The following is a 10,288-nucleotide window of genomic DNA, read 5'->3' on the forward strand; positions in this document are numbered from 1 at the left end:
CAGCACATGCCTGGGGTTTTAATACCATTTAGCGACTCCACAGGGACACATTTCAACAGATTTAACAATAACTGTTTTAAAATTATTTACAAACCAATTACGTCAGGCAGGTGCAATCCCCGTGGTGACAGATTGCGATTAAATAATTAACTAGTGGAATGTTTGGACTGTTTCCACAGGGATCAGTGTTGGGGCCGCTTCTTTTTACATTGTACATCAACGATTTGGATTATGGAAAAGATGACTTTGTGGCTAAGTTTGCTGACGATACGAAGATAGGTGGAGGGGCCGGTAGTGCTGAGGAAACAGAGAGTCTGCAGAGAGACTTGGATAGATTCGAAGAATGGGCAGAGAAGTGGCAAATGAAGTACAATGTTGGAAAGTGTATGGTTATGCACTTTGGCAGAAAAAAATAAACGGGCAGACTATTATTTAAATGGTGAAAGAATTCAAAGTTCTGAGATGCAATGGGACTTGGGAGTCCTCGTACAGGATTCCCTTAAAGTTAACCTCCAGGTTGAATCAGTAGTGAAAAAGGCGAATGCAATGTTACATAGAAACATAGAAACATAGAAAATAGGTGCAGGAGTAGGCCATTCGGCCCTTCGAGCCTGCACCGCCATTTTTATGATCATGGCTGATAATCCAACTCAGAATCCCGCCCCAGCCTTCCCTCCATACCCCCTGACCCCCGTAGCCACAAGGGCCATATCTAACTCCCTCTTAAATATAGCCAATGAACTGGCCTCAACTGTTTCCTGTGGCAGAGAATTCCACAGATTCACCACTCTCTGTGTGAAGAAGTTTTTCCTAATCTCGGTCCTAAAAGGCTTCCCCTCTATCCTCAAACTGTGGCCCCTCATTGTGGACTTCCCCAACATCCGGAACAATCTTCCTGCATCTAGCCTGTCCAATCCTTTTAGGATCTTATACGTTTCAATCAGATCCTCCCTCAATCTTCTAAATTCCAACGAGTACAAGCCCAGTTCATCCAGTCTTTCTTCATATGAAAGTCCTGCCATCCCAGGAATCAATCTGGTGAACCTTCTTTGTACTCCCTCTATGGCAAGGATGTCTTTCCTCAGATTAGGGGACCAAAACTGCACACAATACTCCAGGTGTGGTCTCACCAAGGCCTTGTACAACTGCAGTAGTACCTCCCTGCTCCTGTACTCGAATCCTCTCGCTATAAATGCCAGCATACCATTCGCCTTTTTCACCGCCTGCTGTACCTGCATCCCACTTTCAATGACTGATGTATAATGACACCCAGGTCTCGTTGCACCTCCCCTTTTCCTAATCGGCCACCATTCAGATAATAATCTGTTTTCCTATTTTTGCCACCAAAGTGGATAACTTCACATTTATCCACATTAAATTGCATCTGCCATGAATTTGCCCACTCACCCAACCTATCCAAGTCACCCTGCATCCTCTTAGTATCCTCCTCACAGCTAACACTGCCACCCAGCTTCATGTCATCCGCAAACTTGGAGATGCTGCATTTAATTCCCCCATCCAAGTCATTAATATATATTGTAAACAACTGGGGTCCCAGCACTGAGCCTTGCGGTACCCCACTAGTCACTGCCTGCCATTCTGAAAAGGTCCCGTTTATTCCCACTCTTTGCTTCCTGTCTGCTAACCAACTCTCCACCCACACCAATACCTTACCCGCAATACCGTGTGCTTTAAGTTTGCACACTAATCTCCTGTGTGGAACCTTGTCAAAAGCCTTCTGAAAATCCAAATATACCACATCCACTGGTTCTCCCCTATCCACTCTACTAGTTACATCCTCAAAAAATTCTATGAGATTCGTCAGACATGATTTTCTTTTCACATATCTATGCTGACTTTGTCCGATCATTTCACCACTTTCCAAATGTGCTGTTATCACATCCTTGATAACTGACTCCAGCAGTTTCCCCACCACCGACGTTAGGCTAACCGGTCTATAATTCCCCGGTTTCTCTCTCCCTCCTTTTTTAAAAAGCGGTGTTACATTAGCCACCCTCCAATCCTCAGGAACTAGTCCAGAATCTAACGAGTTTTGAAAAATTATCACTAATGCATCCATTATTTCTTGGGCTACTTCCTTAAGCACTCTAGGATGCAGACCATCTGGCCCTGGGGATTTATCTGCCTTCAATCCCTTCAATTTACCTAACACCACTTCCCTACTAACATGTATTTCGCTCAGTTCCTCCATCTCACTGGATCCTCTGTCCCCTACTATTTCTGGAAGATTATTTATGTCCTCCTTAGTGAAGACAGAACCAAAGTAATTATTCAATTGGTCAATTGTTCAATTATAAACATCACAAAGAGAAGGAGTCTCAGAACACATCCCTGTGGAACACCACTGGTCACCGTCCTCCATGCAGTATACAAATCATCTACAACCACCTTTTGGCTTCTGTGGGCAAGCCAATTCTGGAGCCACAAAGCAAGGTCTACTTGAATCCTTGCCTCATTACTTTGTGAATGAGCCTCCGATGAGGAATCTTATCAAAAGTCTTACTCAAAGCCATGCACACTGCATCCAATGCTCTACCTTCATCAGTGTGTTTTGTTACATCCTCAAAGAATTCAGTCAGGTTCGTAAGGCACGATCTGCCCTACACAGAGCCATGCTGACTATCCCACGTCAGATTATGCTTCTTCAAATGCTCATAAATCCTGCCTCTCAGGAGCTTCTCCAACAACTTGCCCTCCACTGAAGTAAGAGCGACTGGTCTGTAATTTCCTGGCTTATCTCTACTCTCTTTTTTGAAAAGGGAACAGTGTCTTCTAATCCTCTGGTACTTTTCCTCTCCCTATTGATGTGCAAAGATCATCACCAGAGGCTCAGCAATTTTCTGCCTCACTTACCACTGCATCCTGAGGTGTATCTCAAGTTGACAACCCCCAGCTTGTGTTGAAATTGGTAAAATTGTGACGCCAGAGCTCACATTCAGAGGAGATCATATAGAAACATGTAAAATTATGGAAGGAATAGATAAGACAGAGGCAGGAAAATTGTTCCCACTGGTAGATGAGACTAGAACTAGAGGACATTGCCTCAAGATTTGGGGGAAATTGGGATGGAGCTGAGGAGGAACTGCTTTTCCCAGAGGGTGGTGAATCTGCAGATTTCTCTGCCCAATGAAGGAGAGGGAGGCTACCTCAGTAAATATATTTAAGACAAGATTGGATAGATCTTTGCATAGTTGGGGAATTAAGGGTTATGGGGAAAAGGCAGGTAGGTGGAGATGAGTCCATGGCCAGATCAGCCATGGTCTTATTCAATGGCAGATCAGGCTCAAAGGGCCAGATGGCCGACTCCTGCTCCTATTTCTTATGTTCTCACCGCAGACTAAAATCTCTCCTGAAATATTGTCCTTTAACCATTGATGTCTTTTGTAAATATTTTTACAGGTTTGAAATTGCAGAGCACTTGTGTACGGGAATCTTAAGCACAACAAAACATCAGTTTTTCTGTCTCTGTCTGGATATTTTCTTTGCAACACCAATACATGTGTTGTCGGTCTTTGGAGATGAAGAAGTATCTCATCCCAGCTGGTAATGTATTCTGTCTCTGAAATGAAGTTTTCTGTTTTAACTGTGTGAAATTCACTGGAACCGGGAGCTGAGAACACACCAGCATTTGTTCACTGGAGATCAGTTCTCAACTGCACTGATTGTACAAGGAATTCAAACGTCTGACTTTCTGAATTGCCAGAGAATTGTTCGCAGTGAGATATCATTCTCCTTCTCTCAGTGTGGGAAGAGATTCACTCACAGGCTACCCGCAGACACGCCAGTGAGTTCACAGTCGGGAGAGGCCATTCATCCGCTTCGTGTGAGGGAGGGGAAGCACTCAGTCATCCAGTCTGAAGATACATCAGCAAGTTCACACCATAGTGAGATGCTCCACCTGTTCTGACAGTGAGAAGCCATTCTGTTATTGATGCTAAAGGTATATCAGAAAATTCACCAGTGAGAGGACATTGACCTGCTCGGATGGTGGGAAGGCATTCAATCACGCCACAGTGACACCAGCGAGTTCACACCGGGGAGAAGCCATTCACCTGCGCTGAATGTGGGAAAGGTTCACTCAATCATCTCAACTGAATGAACACCAGCGAGTTCACACTGAAAAGATGCCGTTCACCTGCTCAGACTGTGGGAAGAGCTTCACTCACTCCTCCAAACTACAGAGACACCAGCGAGTTCACACCAGGGAGAAGCCATTCACCTGCTCAGACTGTGGGAAGGGATTCACTCAATCGTCCAACCTACAGACTCACCAGCGAGTTCACACTGGAGAGAAGCCATTCACCTGCTCAGACTGTGGGAAAGGATTCATTCAGTGAAATCACCTGCTACAACATCAGATAGTTCACACTGGGGAGAGACCATTCACCTGCTCAGATTGTGGGAAGGGATTCCTTCAGAAATCTGACCTACAGACTCACCAGCGAGTTCACACTGGGGAGAGGTCATTCACCTGCTCTAAATGTGGAAAGGTATTTGCTCGGTCCTCTGTACTGAAGGAGCATCAGCGAGTTCACACTGGGGAGAAGCCGTTCACTTGCTCTGAATGTGGAAAGGTATTTGCTCGGTCATCTCAGCTCTTGAGACACCAGCAAATCCACTCTGGAGTGAAACCATTCCTCTGCTCAGAATGTGCGAAGGGATTCACCGATGCAGCTCAGCTGAAAGATCATCAGGTTGTTCACACTGCGGAGAGACCGTTCACCTGCTCAGACTGTGGGAAAGGATTCACTCGGCGTTCTCGACTACTGACACACCAGTTGGACCACATCGGGGAGAAACCATTCATCTGCTCAGAATGTGGGAAGAGGTTCACCCATTCAGCTCAACTGAAGGAACATCAGCGACTTCACACTGGGGAATGGCCATTCACCTGCTCTGAATGTGGGAAGGGATTCACTTGGTCATCTCGACTGAAGGTGCATCAGCGAGTTCACACTGGGGAGAAATCTTTCAGCTGCTCTGAATGTGGGAAGGGATTCAGTCAGTCATCCAAACTTGTGAGCCACTACCGAATTCACAGTGGGGAGAAACCGTTCACCTGCTCAGACTGTGGGAAGGAATTCACTCGGTTGTCTGACTTTAAAATACATCAGCGAATTCACACTGGGGGATGCCACTCTCCTGTTCTGAATGTGGGAATGGATTCACTCAGTCAACTCAGTTAAGACTATAAGATATAGAAGCAGAAGTCGGCTATTCGGCCTTTCGAGGCTGCTCCGCCATTCAGTCATGGGCTGATCCAATTCTCCAGTCATCCCCGTTCCCCTGCCTTCTCCCCATACCCTTTGATGCCCTGGCTAATCAAGAACCCATCTCTCTCTGTCTTAAGTGCACCCAATGACTTGCCCTCCGCAATTGCCTGTGGCAACAAATTCCACAAATTTACCACCCTCTGACTAAATTAAGTTCTCATCTGTTTTCTAAATGGATGACCTTCGATCCTGAAGTTGTGCTCTCTTGTCCTAGATTCACCTACCATGGGAAATAACTTTTGCATATCTAATCTGTTCAGAGCTTTTAAAATTCAGAATGTTTAAACGAGATTCCCCTCACGACCCCAGCCCCCATTCTCCTGAACTCCAGGGAATACAGCCCAAGGGAAGCCAGATGCTTCTGTTATGTGTAACGCGCTGTAAGGTTTCACTGCTAATGTAATGGCTTCTTTGTAATGTTCACTGCTGAAGTAACAATTTCTCTGCAGCAGCAATGTTCGTGTTATGGCTGGCGATAAAGGACTGTGGGATGCATGTCAGCCAATCAGGATTTTGTTGCTCTGAATCTGGGAGCGGTTGATTTTGTCAGAGAGAGAGATGGAGAGAGAAGACACGAATGGAGAGATTTGCTAGACTGCCGGACAGGGTGGACTCAGAGCGAGGGTCCGAAGGGCAGTGACGATCGGAGGAGGCCGATGGGGACCGATCGGCCTATCAGTGAGCTCCACTTTTGCGCACAGACTGTTTAATAAGATTGGGCCCTTTTTTTCAATTTTGTTTCTCTACTAACCATACAGTCAAAGTAAGAGTTATAAAGCTTAATCATTTAATCGCAAAGTGTGTTCTGTTTCTTATTTCTGGGCACTAATTTGTAACAGGGGACACATCGGGCAGCATCCATCCAAACGAGATTTCTTCAGTTTGGCCGGGAAGGGGGTTATCACCCCCTAGATTAAGCCGCTAGGCAAAGCGAGAATTACAATTGTGGGGGCTACGTTCGGGATTGATTCTGTTGGATGCTGTGTAATTACCCTGAGAAATGAACCAGTGGGGCAGATATTTGTACTCCGGATGAATTGTTAATTCCACTGTTAAGTTCTGTTGAAGTTGTGATTGTGAGCGGAGACTTGATAAAATGGCGGATGCAGCTCTTGTTCTCATGCAGACCAGCGCTGAGGTAGCCGGCGGCGGAGATTTCAAAGACAGGGTTCTGTCATTTCTGAGGAGTGAGGGGAAAGAGTGGTCGGAGTTGGAAGGTCTAATTAGTCCACGTCCCCTGGTGAAGAATGAGAATTCTGAGGTTGTATCCACCCTTACTTCTCTAGCGAATAAATGGAAAATTCAGATTCCAAGTCCCAATTTTGGCGGGCTCCACCTATTCTCTGGAATAACACCCACACCTAAAGGGGAGGAGGAGTATGAGACGTGGGCGGAACGGACCTCTCAGTTGTTCGATGAGTGGCAATGCTCGGATGATGAAAAGCGACAGCGATTGGTTGAAAGTTTGAATGGGCGGGCCGCTGACGAGAGAGTTCTCAGGTTACATTATCCCGTAGCGACAGCTGTCAGTTATCAACAAGCACTGGGCAATGATTTTGATCCGACTGGAAGCCCAGTGGAGGTCCTGGTGGGGTTTCAAAGCATGCGTCAGGAGCAGGGGGAGAAGGTTTCTGCTTTTTTTTTTACGGCTAGAGAGGCAGCTAAATTGGTTGCGGCACAGAGGGGTCATACAGGCGGCTGAGGTGGATCGGTTAAGAATGGACCAGATAGCCAGGGGCGCAGTGTCCCATGATCTGATTGTGTGGAGTCTCTGACAGTCTCGTAAGACGCGTCCCCTCCATCTTTTGTTGAGCTGATCAGAGAGGTACGGGAAGAGGAGAACGCGGCGGAAGCACGGGAGGATTCAGTCAGCAGGGTACAGTCCTCGGTAGTGTCTCCTGCGGTGAAGTGACCACAGATAGTCTACCCCGGGGAGCGGTAGAAAAGATTGTGGCAGAGTTGAGAACGGAGATGCGTCGGTTGTTATAAGCGGGTGTGAACCCCCCCCCCCGCCATATGTTGGGGCTGATGTGGGGGGGGCGGGGCTGCAGATTCCCCAAGGGGATGAACAATGCGGAGGGCTGCTGGCAGCAGGTCTCACGCCAGAAGGAGAGTGAGCCCCCGGGTACCTTAGCAGGGAGAGTCGTTGGGAAAACCTAGAGGAGACCCAGTGAGGGAACGGCCCGGTGTCTCTGGGGTAACACGTTCCCAGCAATGTACCAAGGAATTCCCGAAAGTAAAAGACCCTATTCCTGAAGGCTTAGTGGGACCACACTCCAGTGTGTCGCTACGGATAGAGAGTATTTACGCTAAAGCCATATTCGACACGGGATCGCAGGTCACGTTACTGTACCATTCGTTTTACAACCGGTATCTGAAGCATTTACCCTTGACACCATTCAGTGCACTGGCGATTTGGGGTCTCAGTGCTGGTGATTATCCATACCACGGTTATTTGTCAGTCAAACTGGAGTTCTCGGAGGCCGATGTGGGAGTGTCTGAGGGTCTTGATATAGAGGTGCTGGTTTCCCTGTTGAGAAGAGCTGCGTTTCAATTCTGGTGGGGACCAACATCCCTCTGGTGAGGAGGCTCATGGGGGCCTGTAAGGAGAAGGCGGGTGAGAGATTTTTGGGGACCCTGTCCGTGCTCCCAGTGTATCAAGGTGATCTTGAGGAAGTGCGTGGCAGCATTGGGCTGGATACCAAATTTAAACGAGGGACCGTGTGGTTCACCCAGTCGAAACCAATGGTGGTATGGCCCGGGGAGGTAGCGAGAGTGATGGAGACCCACCATATTTCCCGGAATGCCTGAGGGAGAAACCCTCTTAGTGGACGCTCTGGAGAACCACAAGGGGGTGTCGGGGTTTCTGGCTGGGGTGCTGGTGAGGCCCGAATTGCAGAAGCCCTCGCTTGTACAGGCGAGCAGGATGGCAGTGATCGTCAGGAACACTACGAAGAGGGAGGTCACCTTCAAGCGGGGGATGCCTCTGGCGCATTTGTTCCTGGTGACGGTAATGTTTAGCGCCCCCGTGAGGCACTCCGGGGAGAAAGTATTGGAAAAGCGGGGGAAGTTGACCGCTGAGTCATTCAACTTCGGGGACTCCCCGGTGCCGCCGGGTTGGAAAAGGAGGCTGGTAGAGAAGATGTTGAAGCTGCAAGGTGCATTTTCCATTGTCGAGTTTGATGTGGGTTGTTCCAAGAGCACGCGTCACAGTATGCGGGTGACCGAGGACACCCCGTTTAGAGAGAGATCGCGGCGACTAGCAGACGTGGAAGACGTATAGCAGCATTTGTGTAAGTTGAAGGAAGCTGGGATCATCACTGAGTCCCAAAGCCCCTATGCGTCCCCAATAGTCGTAGCCTGGAAGAAGAACGGGAAGGTACGCATGTGTGTGGACTATAGGACTCTGAACAGGCGCACCTTCCCTGACCAGTATACGGTTCCAAGGCTCGAAGACGCGCTGGCCTGTCTGAGTGGTGCAAAGTGGTTTGGTGTGCTGGATTTGAAGTGTGGATATTACCAGATCCCCATGAGTGAGGCCGACAAATAGAAAACGGCATTTATATGTCCCCTGGGATGCTAACAGTTTGAAAGGCGCCCCAGGGCATATCGGGAGCCCCTGCAAACTTCCAGCGGGTCATGGGGAAGACGGTGGGGGATATGAACTTGCTTGAGGTGTTGGTGTATTTGGATGACTTCATAGTATTTGGATCCACCTTGGAAGAACACGAAGCGAACCTGCTGAAGCTGCTCGGCCGCCTGAAAGATGAAGGGTTAAAACTTTCCCTGGACAAGTGCCAGTTCTGTAAAACGTCTGTTATCTAAGTCAGACACATAATCTTACCGATGGAATAGGGACAGACCATGCTAAGATAGAAGTGGTGACCACTTGGCCAAGGCCCCAGACTGTCAGCGCCCTGCACTCGTTCCTGGGGTCTGTGGTTATTATCGGAGATTCCTGACGGGTTACACCAAAGTGAACCACTCCTTGAATCAGCTTCTATGTGGTTACCCTCCCCTGGGGAAGAAAGGGAGGGGGGAAAGGACAGGAGGGTGGAGAATATCTAAACCCGTCAGAGCCGTTTGGGCAGAGGTGGGATGTAAAATGTGAGGAAGCTTCTCAGTCGCTGAAGGAGCTGCTGACCCAGGCGCCGGTGCTGGCTTTTGCGGACCCCCGATTGCCGTAAGTACTGCACACAGATGCCATCCGAGAGGGTTTAGGGAGCGTCCTGTATCAGGATCAGGGCACCGGGTTGAGGCCTGTGGTGTTTGTCAGCCGGAGTTTGTCGCTGTACGAGTGAAACGATCCCACGCACAAGTCGGAATTCCTGCCGTTGAAATGGGCGGTGGTGGATAAGCTGAGTGACTGATGTACGAGGCCAAGTTTGAGGTGAGGACGGACAACAACCCCCGAACTTATATCCTGACCTCGGGGAAACTGGATGTGACAGGCCATCGGTGGTTGGCAGCGTTGTCTGCCTGTGATTTCAGCCTGAAGCACCGGCCGGGGAGCCGGAACATTGATGCGGATGCTTTGTCCCGACAGGTACATGAGGGACTGGACAGGGACGAGGAGGGGGAGAGCGCTCCTGCCCCTGGGGTGACAGGTACATGAGGTACTGGACAGGGACGAGGAGGGGGAGAGCGTTCCTGCCCCTGGGGTGACAGGTACATGAGGGACTGGACAGGGACGTGGAGGGGGAGAGCGCTCCTGCCCCTGGGGTGACGGCCCTGTGTCAGTTTGCCATCACCGTGAAGGCAGAGGAAAAGGAGCGGCCGGATCGAGCAGCGGATCAATGGGCGGCTTCCGATGACGTCATTCCCCAGGTTCACTGTGACCTCACTGCTGCCGGAATTGAGTTCTGGGGAAGTGGCGGCTGCTCAGCGGGATGACCCGGGCATTGGCACTATTTGGTCTGCGGTAGAAAATTGAGACACGGCTCAGACAGAGAAGAGAAAACACGCTTCGGTGCCTCCATTACTGAAAGAGTGGC

General features: G+C 49.1%; 1 pseudogene; it reads left to right on the forward strand.

Annotated features, from left to right (window-relative positions):
* Window positions 1-4,044: 4,044 nt before the first annotated feature.
* Window positions 4,045-10,187, forward strand: LOC140193167 (uncharacterized; annotated as a pseudogene).
* Window positions 10,188-10,288: the final 101 nt, after the last annotated feature.

The sequence above is a fragment of the Mobula birostris genome, unplaced genomic scaffold, assembly GCF_030028105.1.
Source record: "Mobula birostris isolate sMobBir1 unplaced genomic scaffold, sMobBir1.hap1 scaffold_4078, whole genome shotgun sequence".
NCBI lineage: Eukaryota > Metazoa > Chordata > Chondrichthyes > Myliobatiformes > Myliobatidae > Mobula > Mobula birostris.